Consider the following 13,236-nt stretch of genomic DNA (forward strand, 5'->3'; position numbering starts at 1 on the left):
TATGTAAACCAATGTATTATCATCATTTACAAACTTTCATGTTCTTATAACAAAATTATTTTTGCCAAATTATGTAATTAAAATATTTGGATCTATTAAAAAAATAGTTTTAAAAATAATTTTTGATTGGTTGTATAATAAAACACTCGCGGTTTTTAAATACGGCGGGAAGAACCAAGTACCACGTGTAAATTTATAATTTTAAGTTAAGTGTTCTTTGTGTTGGAAGTATGACTTAGTTTTTTAAAATTTTAAAAGGTTTGCATTTGTTTGAAGTTTTTGTGTTAACGTCACTTAAACTTTGTCTTCGGTGTTTGAACCAGACAAGTACATTACGCTATATCCCGAGGAAACAACACCAATAAGTGTTTCCGACTTGTTATCGTTCATTAGCACCAAGCAGTAGCAAATTTTTCCTAGGCCCTTTATAATCATGGAGGTCTCGTCCTCACAAATATTTCTGTGAGATACTCTGCTAATTGATAAACTTACTTTATCTCCCATTTTTTTGTTATAACCCTTCATTTCAACTTTAAAAATAAAATTTTTGTTTCCTATCATCTATACATTTACCAGATAAACAAGTTTAGCCTGATTAATTACTTTCCAAACACATTTGGAAGTAATACTTCAATAATTCATGCCCGACACATACACAAACATTCATATGTACATGCATACACACAAACATTCATATGTACATGCATATACATAAACAAACAACAAACATATATATCCCTATGTGTACAAAATTCCACTCTTTAACATATTTGAATAAAGGCCTACTTGTAACCTATACACATGTTTATAAATATTAACGTACTACAGATATATAAATAACATACTATAAATATTAATGTACACTCATATCCTATATGATAACAAACATGTGTTCATGAGAACGTTTTACTTTCAGATGACTATTAAATTAATGATGATGAATATCATGATGAAGAAGAAGATGATGATATCGTTAGCTGAATTGTGAGCTTGGTAACATCAGTTAAGGGCGTGGTTGGAAACTGCAAAAACACCTAAGCTGTTCTTGATAAGGTGATCCTGCAATTGCCTTACGTGACACGTGAATGAAAGGATATAACACCAAATCTCAATCAAAAACATTTTCAACTCAGGCAGTAAGCAAGCTGGGATGTTCTAACCACAGACCAAATGACTGGACAAACAAACATAGAAATACGTACTCACGCCTACATTACACACACAATATATACTTTTAAACAAATATACACGCACGCACACACACATACACACACGCACACACACATACACACACGCACACACACATACACACACACACACAGATATGCATTTTCACTAAGCTGTTGTAAAATTGTACTAAAATGCAAGCAAAAATTTATTTCATCCATACTGTAAATAAAATACACTTTCTGAAATTATTCCTGATTTTGATGGCCAGATTCTGCCGAACTAATTGATGAATCTGGCTGGATTTCTTCCAAACCACCTGCATTTTCAAGCAACAATCGCTGAGCAGCTTGGTATTGTTTTATTGCTTATGACATGTTTGTTTTAGTTTAATAAATATTGTTTGCCATTCCTTAATTTCTGGGGAGCCATTGTTGCAAGAAAAATCAGTGAATGTAAAACGGTACGATTAATTTCCCAAGACTTACAAAGCCTACATCTAAAAGCAGCACTTGTTTGTACTAAACTCGCCACCCACGTATTGGCATTTGTTCACCACACAAACGCGACAGTCAGGTAGGCGAAGCCAGCCCAGGGCGGAGGGCAGCTGAGGTCCGGCAACCCTGCGGCTGGCAGCCAGGCTGTTTACCTGCTAGCTCGTGGGGCGGGATAGGGTGGTGGGGTTGGAAAGCTAATGCTCAGCCAGACTTTACGGCGCCAAGTGGGTAGCGGGTTGCATCCGATATATTTTGGAATTCCAGGCGCACAAAAAACATTCCTTCACATTGTGATATGGATTTGCATACCTGCCAACCTTTCCTATTTTTCCGGAAGTCTTCCGAATTATAACTGCTCTTTATGATTTTCCAAAATTGTCTGAATTCTTCCTATTTTTGTAATTAAAATAGCTTCGCGGTAAAAAAAAAAAGTTGGTGTCTTCCAAATCGATTCAACATTCGATGGTTAGTTAAGACGGGTGATTTTGATTTATATTTTACGAGCTGCTATTACGTATTAAAATTTGAATTTCAAATACATTTAAACTGGCAAAATACGCTGTGGTCAACGAGTGCAACGTGAAACAACTGTTTACGAATTTGTTTACTTTGTTACGGGCTATTGCCGTTGCCTCGTTTAGACGTTTGTGACAGGTTATGAAGCACAAACTGTCTGCATTATGTTTTCAAAGATGAGTAAGAAAAAACAATATTATTACCAGACATTCCGTGATACGTATAGTGCAGAGTTTCCATGCATTTTAAATTCTGACAAAGGGGAAAGGTTTGGCTTTTGTAAGATATGCAGATGCGACATCAACATATCGCATGGCGGTAAAAGTGACATCAGCGTGCACATCAAAAGTGTGAAGCATTTATCCAACGTGAAATGCCAAGAAGATAATCACAAACTTTCAAGGTTCTTTGTTAAATCTGGGGGTGCAGATCTAGACATTACGCGAGCTGAGTGTTTATTTACTTCGTTTTTGATAGAGCATAACATTCCTCTAGCGGCCGCAGATCATGCAGGTGCGCTTGTCAAAAAAATGTTCCCAGACTCGGAAATTGCCAAGAAATATGGATGTGGGCGTACCAAAACTTCTGCTATTATGAAAGAGATGGCTTCGGATGCAAAATCCGGAGTAGTGCAGTACTTAAAAAGTGGGCCGTTTTCAGTCGCAACTGATGGTAGCAACGATACTAGTTTTAAGTTGTATCCCATTGTAGTTACGTTTTATGATGAAGCACAGTATAAAATTGTAAATTATGTTCTTTCCATTCCTGTTCTGGAAGGTGACTGCACCGGACGGAATATTGGTAATTTAGTGCTTTCCCAATTTGAATGTAATGGTATTCCCATTGAACACTGCATTGCATTTTGCTCAGACAATGCAGCTGTTATGATAGGGCATAAAAATGGTGTTGCAGCAGTGTTGAAGGAAAAACACCCTGGGCTTATTGAGATTGGCTGTGTTTGTCATCTAATAAACTTAGCTGCAGAAAAAACTGCATCTTCTCTGCCAGTAAAAGTCGATGACATTCTTGTAGACATTTTTTATTATTTGGAGAATAGTTCCAAGAGAAAAGAAAGGTTACACAAGTTTCAAGATCTGCACGATACAGAAGCCAAGAAAATTCTTAAACATGTGTGTTCAAGATGGCTTTCTCTTAGAAGAAGTTTGTTGAGGGTTTTTGAGCAATGGCAACCATTTCTTAGCTTTTTTAAGGCAGAGGCATTAAATCAGAAACAATCTGTGTGTCTAAACTCTTACAAGATTCCTAAGCTTCAACAGTCATCCTGTGCAAGCTCAAGTGGAGCCCATCAAGGCCTAGATAAAGAGACAGAGATGAAAAGGAAACCAAGTTCTGTTTCCTTTACCAGCCATAAAAAAGTTGCTTCACCTTCGGCAAAAAATGATGTTCCTATTCTGAAGAATGAAAGTCCTTTTATGAATAGAGAAGAAAAACTATTTATGTTTCTTTCTTCTGATCTCAATAAAGCACTGTGTGCATTTCTCCTAAGTGTTGTGCCATCATTTGAAAAACTGAATGTCATTCTTCAATCATCACTTCATATTCACATTTTAAGAGAACTGTTGTTTGATTTTTTAAGAGAATTGATTTCAAACTTTGTAAAACAAAGAACTGTAAATAGTTGCTCATTACTTGAACTTGACTACCATAGTGTCCAGAATCAAAAAGATGACGTGGATTTAGTTATTGGATGTCAAGCATCTAGAATTTCACAAACACTTGATGAAAAGGAAAAACAGCTTTTCTTTGCAGCTGTTAGGAACTACTTTGTTACAGCTTGTGACTACATTGTTAATAAATTCCCCATCAGAAATGCAGTGTTGAAGAATACAGAAGTGGCAAGAATGAAAAATATTCAGGATTCCAGCTTTTCATCCGTTCACTATTTTGTGGATTTGTTTCCTTTTATTCTTCCTGTTCAAGAAGGCGAAACAAGAGTTGCAGCTATGGATAAAGTGACAAAACAATTCTCAGCTCTTCAGATTGATGATATTTCGGGCATTGTTGATACGGAAGAGAGTGAAGATGTGAAGTGGGCTAAGTTAGCCAAAATTCGTGGAGTTGATGGTATTTTGAAATATGATAAAATTTGTAGAATAATGCTGTCAATACTTTCCATTCCACAGCAATGCGGAATGTGAAAGGATTTTCGGTGAAAAAGAACAGAACACAGTTCAGATCCTCCATGTCCAGTGACACTTTAGAGTCCCTTTCAATATTGAAGACCAGAAAATCAAATTTGTGTTATCAGGGTGTCTACTGGTCACGGAAGTCACGGAAGTCATGGAAAAGTCATGGAATTTGGGGTAGGGTCACGGAAGTCACCGAAAAGTCACGAAGTTTGGAAAGAGGGCACCGATTTTTTTTTGTGGAGAACATAAATGTGATGTAACTCGCAAAAACCTCTGGAACACCTGTTTACTTGCCCTCCCTTCGATAGAGATAACGGCTGAAATATCCATCTTTCTCGCTATCTATCTCACTGCGCCGTCCGTAGTGTTTTTTCTTTGTCAAGTGCAAGCGAGGAGAAAAGAATACCGATCGATTACATGATGTAACAAATGTACGAGAACTATTGTGTACGTACTAGTACAATGGGACCATATATCTTACCAACAAGAGCAAACCCAAACATTAAGTGTAGGATAATAATCGTGTTTGTACCACGTGCGAGTATCGTGGGACGCCCAGGGCTGACAAGCACACTTCGAAAGCTGTTGCGTTGTTAATTATTTATTTAAGGAACAGATGTATCGTTTCCGCCCTTTTTTTTATTCAGTGAGGATGTAAGGTTTTGTATGTAGGAATATGTTTTTTTTTTTAAATAATGACGCTGTAACTGCTAGACTGGTTCTCACTTTCACCTACGCTTCGATCAATGTTGGCAATGTTATATGCTTTGCTCTCACATGAAACAACTGCGTTTGTTTGGATTATTCGCGGACGGTATTTTTTGGTGTCCTTGCAGTTATAGTTTATTATGTTTCAGCCAAACATAATTTATAATTAATAATATGCCGGCGTACAACAGTTTGGGGAGGTTAAGTTTATTTTTTTTTGATTTCGTGGCCGCTACGTTTTATGACGCATTATTTACAATTAGTAAACGGCCGGCGTTTTTTGTAATGATATTTCTTTGTGAAAGAAGTAGAAATGGGCCCCATTCTCACTAATTAACAATCGGTAATTTATTTTTTATTAAAATTACAGTGAGTTGGTTAAGTGTGTATATTTTCATGTAGGCCAATCTGTTTTAACCGCCCACAAGGCTCAATAGTTGTAGACTGCCCCACGGTTCACTATGTTGACAGTTTTTTTTAATGAATGAAGTGTTTGTGTAACAGTTTTTTTACAAGATGCCGGGTAAGTGCCACTTCCAAGAGATGTGGTTGGAAGAAGAAGGATGGAGAACTTGGCTGAGAAAAGGCAAAGATAAATTTTTTGGTTTTTGTTCTCTTTGTAAAAAACAAATTGATGTGTCCCACTCTGGTGTGAATGCAATAAAAAGCCACGAGAAAGGCAAGAAGCATAGTGAATTTTCCAGTTGCCTGAAATCTGGAAAACAAAAAACTTTGTCTTCCTTCAGAGCTATACCCATGGATACTGACGGGCCTTCCATGAGTGTTCCTCAGGCTAATACACCCAGTCCATCTTTGCCAGAACCTAAGCCTAGCACGTCTGCTTCTAGCCAAGAACATACTGCTGAACCATCAAGGCTGTCAACTTTCCTAGTTAATGACAGTGTGACAAAAGCAGAGATTGTGTGGGCAACTCACTGTGTTTTCACACATGCTTCATCCCGCTCGGGAGAATTAGCAGTGAAGCTGTTTCCCATTATGTTCCCAGATAGCTCTCTAGCCTCTAAAATGAAAATGCATAAGGATAAAATTGCATACAGCATAACATATGGACTTGGACCCCATTTTGCGAAATGTGTGTCACATAGTGTTCAGAAAAGCCCATTTTATGCTTTGTCAATTGACGAAAGTTTAAACGATGTTTGCCAAAAGGGGCAAATGGACATTGTTGTAAAGTATTGGGATGCAGAAAACAGTTGTGTTTGTACAAAATATCTGACATCTGCTTTCCTGGAGCATTCAAAAGCTGCAGATTTGCTCAATAATCTTATTGCATGCATTGGAGAAGCTGACCTGTCTCTAGGAGGCTTGGTGCAAATTGCAACTGATGGACCCAATGTTAATTTGAAACTGATTTCCGACCTGAAAAGTTACATGAGATGTACTCTTGACAGCGAAAAAGAAATCTTGGACTTAGGCACCTGTTCATTGCACATTGTAAATGGTGCATACAAAACAGCTCATGCAAAAGTTGGTTGGCAACTTAATGAGTTTCTTAGAGCACTTTACAGTCTTTTCAAGAACTACCCATCTCGTCGTGCAGTTTATCAACAGATCATTGGCTCCAGAATGTTCCCGAAAAAGTTCTGTGCCATACGATGGACTGAAAACTCATCTGTGATGAAAAGGTGCTCAGAAATTATTCCACATCTGAAGAAATACGTTACAGACAAAGAGATTGAAAAGAATATCCTCCAAACTCCCAGAACTTTCATGTGGTAAAGAAGGCCTTGTTGGAAGACCCAGTACTAGAAGCTAAGCTACATTTCTCTGCCATGATATCTGAAGAGCTGGAAGAATTTTTGACATGTTTTCAGAGAAACGATCCCCTACTGCCTTTTCTTTATCAAGAAGTTTTCCAGTTGATGAAGAACATTGCGAGTAGAGTGTTTACAAAATCTGCAATGGAAAAGGTTGTTAGTGCATCCCAGTTAAAACATTTGAATGTCAAAAATGAGACTGACCTAAGAATGCCAGATTCTATTGAAATTGGTTTTGGAGCAACATTTTGCCTAAAGAAAGTAAAAGAACTACACTCTCTTAGATTTAAAGCAGATTGCAAACAGTTTTTGTTACAGTTGTTTTCCAAGCTTGAAGAGAAAAGCCCTTTAAGGAAGCGAATTGTGCTTGGGTCCACTTGCTTATCTCCTTCAGTGATTGTCAAAGATGTCAGAACCTCGAGGGCCAAGATTGCCATTGAAGAACTTATTTCTCTCAATCACCTGTCACCAGCAGATGGGGATGTTGTGTTAAGAGAATATGCTAAGTTTTGTGCACTTCCTGAAGTTCTGAAAGCAACAAAGTTCTTTAACTGGAAAAAGGATAGCCTAGATAAGTTTTTGTTTCAACTGCTAAGCTCGGCAATGGAGAATGCCCATAACCTGTTTGTTTCTTTCATTCAGCGTTTTTTGATTTGCTTTCATGGTAATGCAGCAGTTGAGAGAAGTTTTTCTTTCAATAAGGAGTTCTTAGTGGAAAATCTTCAAGAGAAATCTTTGGTTGCCCAAAGACTTGTTCATGACCATGTGTCTTCTCTTCCAGGTGGGTTTAAAAAGAAATGCTTTCTGAATGTAAGTTAGACTTAAATATTTCTTTATCAATAATTTTAAATCTCAAATTTTTTATGTTACAGGTGGAATTGAAACTTTTTCTCATACTATATCTAAACAGATGATTTTAAACTTCAGAAATGCTGCATCAAAAAGAAGAGATGACCTGATGAAGAAGAAGATTAAAGAGGATGAATCTGTGAATGCAAGGAAAAGAGCAGCACATGAAATTACGCTCTTAGAATTGAAAAAGAAAAAAGTGCTGGAAGAAAAGAAAGAAGAACTCTTAGAAATAGACAGGGATTTGAAAAAACTTAGGAACAAAATATGTTTATAAATGACAGACTATATTTCAAATACCTGTTAGTTTCGCCTATTTATTTATTTGTAAATTAAGTCATTATCGATTATTTGGATTTATTTTTCATTACCCTCCAAAGCTGCTTAAAGTAAAACTTTTTTAAGGTCAAGTTTAGCATTTTAAACTGCATGTGATCCCATTTATTTAACAATAAGCTTAACCGTTGATAAGTAAACTAGACCTATATTCAATATCCGTTTTAATTTAATACAATTTTTAGTAAAAAAAAGTCACCAAAAATGACAGAAAGTGGGCTCCAAAAGTCACCAAAAGTCACCAAAAGTCACTGATTTTTGGAAAGGAAGACCAGTAGACACCCTGGTTATGAACAAAATTTTAGTTCTGAGTTCTTAAAGAGAGCAAAGAAGGCAACAGTTGCTTCTTTAAAGCCACAGTGCTCCAGTGCTCCAAATTAGCTAAGCATTTATTTATTATTTTTTTTTCTTCTTATAATCCACATTGTTTGACTATGTTATATTAATTTTCTGGCAAAATTATTATCGGAAGCCAAGATAGATTCTGTGAGTTATATTCTTGTGTGAAATATTGTGCTGATCTTCAAGTATCACAGTGAACAGGTAACAACACACAAATATTTTTTAATGTAGATGTAGCTATAGCTTATTTGATAGTGGGTGATTTGTGTAATTTAGTTGAATTTTAGCAGTAAAAGTCTGCATTGTAGCCATATAGGTAATTTTTTTTGTCGAAATCTGTAATTTTATTTGTGTTAATAATCTTCCTAATTCAGATTTTCATAGGTTGGTAGGTATGGATTTGCAGTACTGTTACGAATATCAGACTTTTAATTGTTTCTTATAAAAGTATATGGTTGTAGGTATCGCACAACTACAGTAAGTCCTCTATTTACGTCGTACCGATTTACGTCGTTTCGGATTAACGTCGCTAATGTTTGAGTACTCATGTTTCAATTTAAGTTGTCGCCGATTCACAATAACGTCGTTTACAATGACCGTAAATCTTTATTTTAACCAAAACACCGTATATAATTCATTTATAATTCTTTGTTTCCTTCGGTAGTTAATTTATGCTATGTAGCGTAAGCTACACGTTCACCGCCTTATCTTATCATACATCATGAGGGACGCTTCCTGCTCTCCGCTGCTCTCCGCGCGGTGATGCAATACTACCAGCCCGCCCGCTCGGCCACCCACGTATCTCGCACGTAGAAGTGTTATCTACTTCCCGCAACGACACAGCATTTTCTCCTACCCCTTTTCGTCCAACTCCTTGGCACTTCAGTCGCTATGATATCATTGAGTTGGCCGGAGTTTTAAACGTGCCGTTGTTAACTTTATCGTGATTAAATGCGTTTGTAGTAGGCCTACAGTATCAGCTCACTGCAATTTATGATTTTTTCTTCATAAGATGTCTTCCAAACAACTAAATTTATCTTCAAACGTAATTTCAAAAAATAAGAACAGAACACATGTTTCATTAGCCACGAAAATGGAAGTTTTGAGACGTTTCGATTCGGGCGAGAGGGCTGTTGAGATTAGTAAAGTGTTAGGTCTGCCACCTACCACAGTTTGTACAATTCGATCAAACGCGGACAAAATTAAGAGTAGTTTACTGAACATGTCATCTGTCAGTGCTACAAAGACGAGTTATACACGTAATAGCGCTATGGAGAAAATGGAGAAGATGCTTGCCGTATGGATTGAAACACAGAACCAGCACAATTGCTCCGTAAATTTAAGGCTTATTCAAAGCAAAGCTCTATCATTGTACAATGAGGAAACGAAAAATGTTGAAGGTACTTCAACCGTTAAAGAGGAAGTGTTTAATGCCAGCCGCGGGTGGTTTCAGCGATTTAAAGCCAGGTACAGTTTCCATAATATAAAACTGACAGGCGAGGCAGCAAGTTCCGACACTGACGCCGCAAAGGAATTCATCCCGAAACTTGAGAAGATCATTGAAGAAGGTGGCTACATGCCGAAACAAGTTTTCAATGCAGTTGAAACGGGACTTTTCTGGAAAAGAATGCCGGCGAGAACCTACATCGCTAAACAAGAGAGGACTGCGCCTGGTTTCAAGGCTGCAAAGGATCGTGTGACAGTATTGTTGGCGGCAAATTGCAGCTGGCGACTGTAAAATGAAACCGCTGCTGATAACCAAGTCAGCCAACCCACGAGCCTTGAAAGGTTACTCAAAGGAGCACCTGCCAGTGATTTTAAGAGCAAATAATAAGGCCTGGATAACTGGCCCCCTGTTCAGGGAATGGCTTAACTTGTATGCCATCCCTGCATGGAAAGAGTACTGTTCCAAGGAGAACCTTGACTTTAAAATTCTCCTTCTGATTGACAACTCACCTAGTCACCCACCCGAGGTAGTAGAAATGCATGAAAATTTGAAAGTGGATTTTCTTCCTCCAAACACCACAGCTATCTTGCAACCACTAGACCAAGGCGTCATCGCATCGTTTAAGGCCTATTATTTGCGGCGTACATTCCAACAGCTGCTTGAAGGTACAGATGGTGAGGATAAGCATACAATCAAGGAGTACTGGCGTGGCTACAACATTTTGCATGCTATCAATAATATTGGAGAAGCATGGACTGAGGTCACTAAAAAGTGCTTGAACTCGACGTGGGGTAAACTGTGGCCTGATTGCCTACATAATTTTAAGGGATTTGAAGATGCCTCTCCTGCTGTAGACGTACGCGCGGACATCGTTGACATCGCTAAAAGAACTGGATTCAACGATCTCGAAACTGACGACATTGACGAAGTCTTGGATGCTAATGTAGAAGAGCTTACAAACGAAGAGCTACACCAGCTGGTAATTAATCCTGCAGCAGACAACACTGATAGTGAAGATGATGACCCGGAAGTGAAAACAGACATCACAGTGAAAGAACTAACCTCCGCCTTAGGCCATGTCAAAATGGCATTGCAAATTTTTTCTGAAAAAGACATAAATGAGGAACGGAGCTCTAGAAAAATATTTTACATTGATTTTTATTAGAATTATTCCCGTACGTAAATTGTAAGAATTGCGCCGCGCTATTGTATAACCTCTTTTAGGTGTTTATTACTTCATGTGATTATTTTAAATCAAGGGCTCTCAATGTTTGTCATACTTATAGTACTTTTATTGTATGTATGCATTTCTTTTGACTTTGTTCTTACCAGCCTCCAAAAGAAAACAGTTGTTTTCTCCCGCGAATGACTCAAAGTAAAATCTGTGTAGCGCTAAACCACTTTGTATCCTTACACTTTGAATGCATTATGCGTTTATATTACGTACAGTATGTACTATATATCTGTTTTTATATTTCAATCAATAAAGGTAATAAAGCAGCTGGTTAAATAACCATTCTATAAAGCTGAGAAGTACTAGTTGGTCTTGTTTCCCACGCTGTCGGTTGTCATTTGCTGATAAAATTACCCGTTGTCACGTCTGTATGCCAGCGCTTCCGGCCGACCTTGGGCCGTGGCCGGCCGGTGGCATGAAACATGGCTCATTTTGCGCTGTTTCTATTTACGTCGCGGTTTCCAGGAACGTAACCCCGACGTAAACCGAGGACTTACTGTATATTGGATTTTATTTTAAGTGAATTTTTGGAGCTTTTATATTAAAATTAAATTAGCTAATTTTATGACCATGCACAAATACCACTAGTCAATTTTTGAAAATTTTGAATGATATTATTCAGTAGTTCACATATATAACTCGCTCTATACCAAAAATGAGCAAATTTCATCAAAAAGATTTGGATATCCATACCGCAAGAAGTGTTACAAAACTAAACTTTGAGCTCACGTATCTCAAAAACTATCAGTTTTAGAGTAAATTCTTCACACATTAAAATTCATTTATATGTAAACAATATTTTCAGATTATAATCAATAATAAAATTTTTTGGGTCGTACAGCCTTAAACATCCGTGGAGACATTCTTCTGGTTTGCAGCAGTTGTAGTTTCTTTAATCATCAGGTGGCATGTTCACTTCTACATGCCATTAGGTTGCTTGTTAAAACTGTTGTGCCTGTCAGGCAAGTTTCTGTTATTGTTCTACATGCTGCTCCAAGAACTGCACCTTACCTTCAAACTGAATGCTGGTTTAATCAATATTCTCATTCATTTCTTCTTAGGTAGTCCTATTTCACTCCACATGTCTTCCTGCGTCTTCAAATTCATTCGTCATGGCATTCATTCACTTCTTCTTGGCTGTTACTGATTTCACTCTTCATTTCATTCTTCATCTCCTTCTGGCTGTTCCTTATTTCACTCTTCATTTTATTCTTCATTTCATCTTGGCCATTCTCCAGTTTATTTTTCAACCCCTTCAGGCCCCTCTAACTGGTGGCAGGTAGAGGTCAAAAAGCACACAGACAGAAGTTAGTAGCAGAGAATACACCACAGTGCTCGCATGTGTAAATGTAGCTGGGAAGGCATTACCTCCTTTGATCACATTTCAAGCTGCCAATTTATGGTCTACATGAAAAGTGTTCTGCCAATGGCTGGATGTATAGTGTGATCAGACCTGCCAACTCTCACGATTTTGGTGTGAGGCTCACGATTTTAAGGTCCATCTCACGCCCTCACGCCAAAATAGTGTTTCCTCACGATTTTTCGGGGCCCCAAGATTTTGTTTGTAAAAGTTACAAAACAAGTTTTACGAAAGCTTACAGTAACGAGTTTCCATCAATACTCGAGTCACGTACAGGAAGCAATTTTGCGTTTTGTAGCGTGTGCCGTGCTGATTTTTCTATCTCGCATAGTGGAAGAGGAGACATTGTGAAACATGTCGCTACAAAAAAACACAACTAACACGTGAAGTGTATTGCTTCCAATAAAACAATTAATTTTGCTGTGAACAGTGATAATAGTGTTTCACGAGCAGAATGTTATTTTACATCTTTTTTAGTTGCGGCCCAGCATGATCACTACACGACAGCGCTAAATAATGTTCAACTAAATTAAATCTGCAACCTATAATTTGTTGAAATAAATTTTGAAGCAGAGACCATGTAACATATGTACAGGTATGTCACTTAAATTTAAAGATTCTCATCTGTTGTTTTTTATATCTAACCTGAATTTATGGGCCTGAAAATTTTTATCGAGGACCTCATGATTTTTTAAATTTGAATGTTGGCAGGTCTGTGTGATATTCCAAGATTGGTTTTTAATTTTTTGCTAAACTGTGATCAGTGTTGTTGATATTTGATGGGCACGTGAAACACTTAGATGCTATAACAGTTACTTTTGCAAAGTCCATGTGATCTCAAAACTTCTGCTA

Source organism: Bacillus rossius, chromosome 2 (assembly GCF_032445375.1).
Source record: "Bacillus rossius redtenbacheri isolate Brsri chromosome 2, Brsri_v3, whole genome shotgun sequence".
In the NCBI taxonomy this organism is placed as follows: domain Eukaryota; kingdom Metazoa; phylum Arthropoda; class Insecta; order Phasmatodea; family Bacillidae; genus Bacillus; species Bacillus rossius.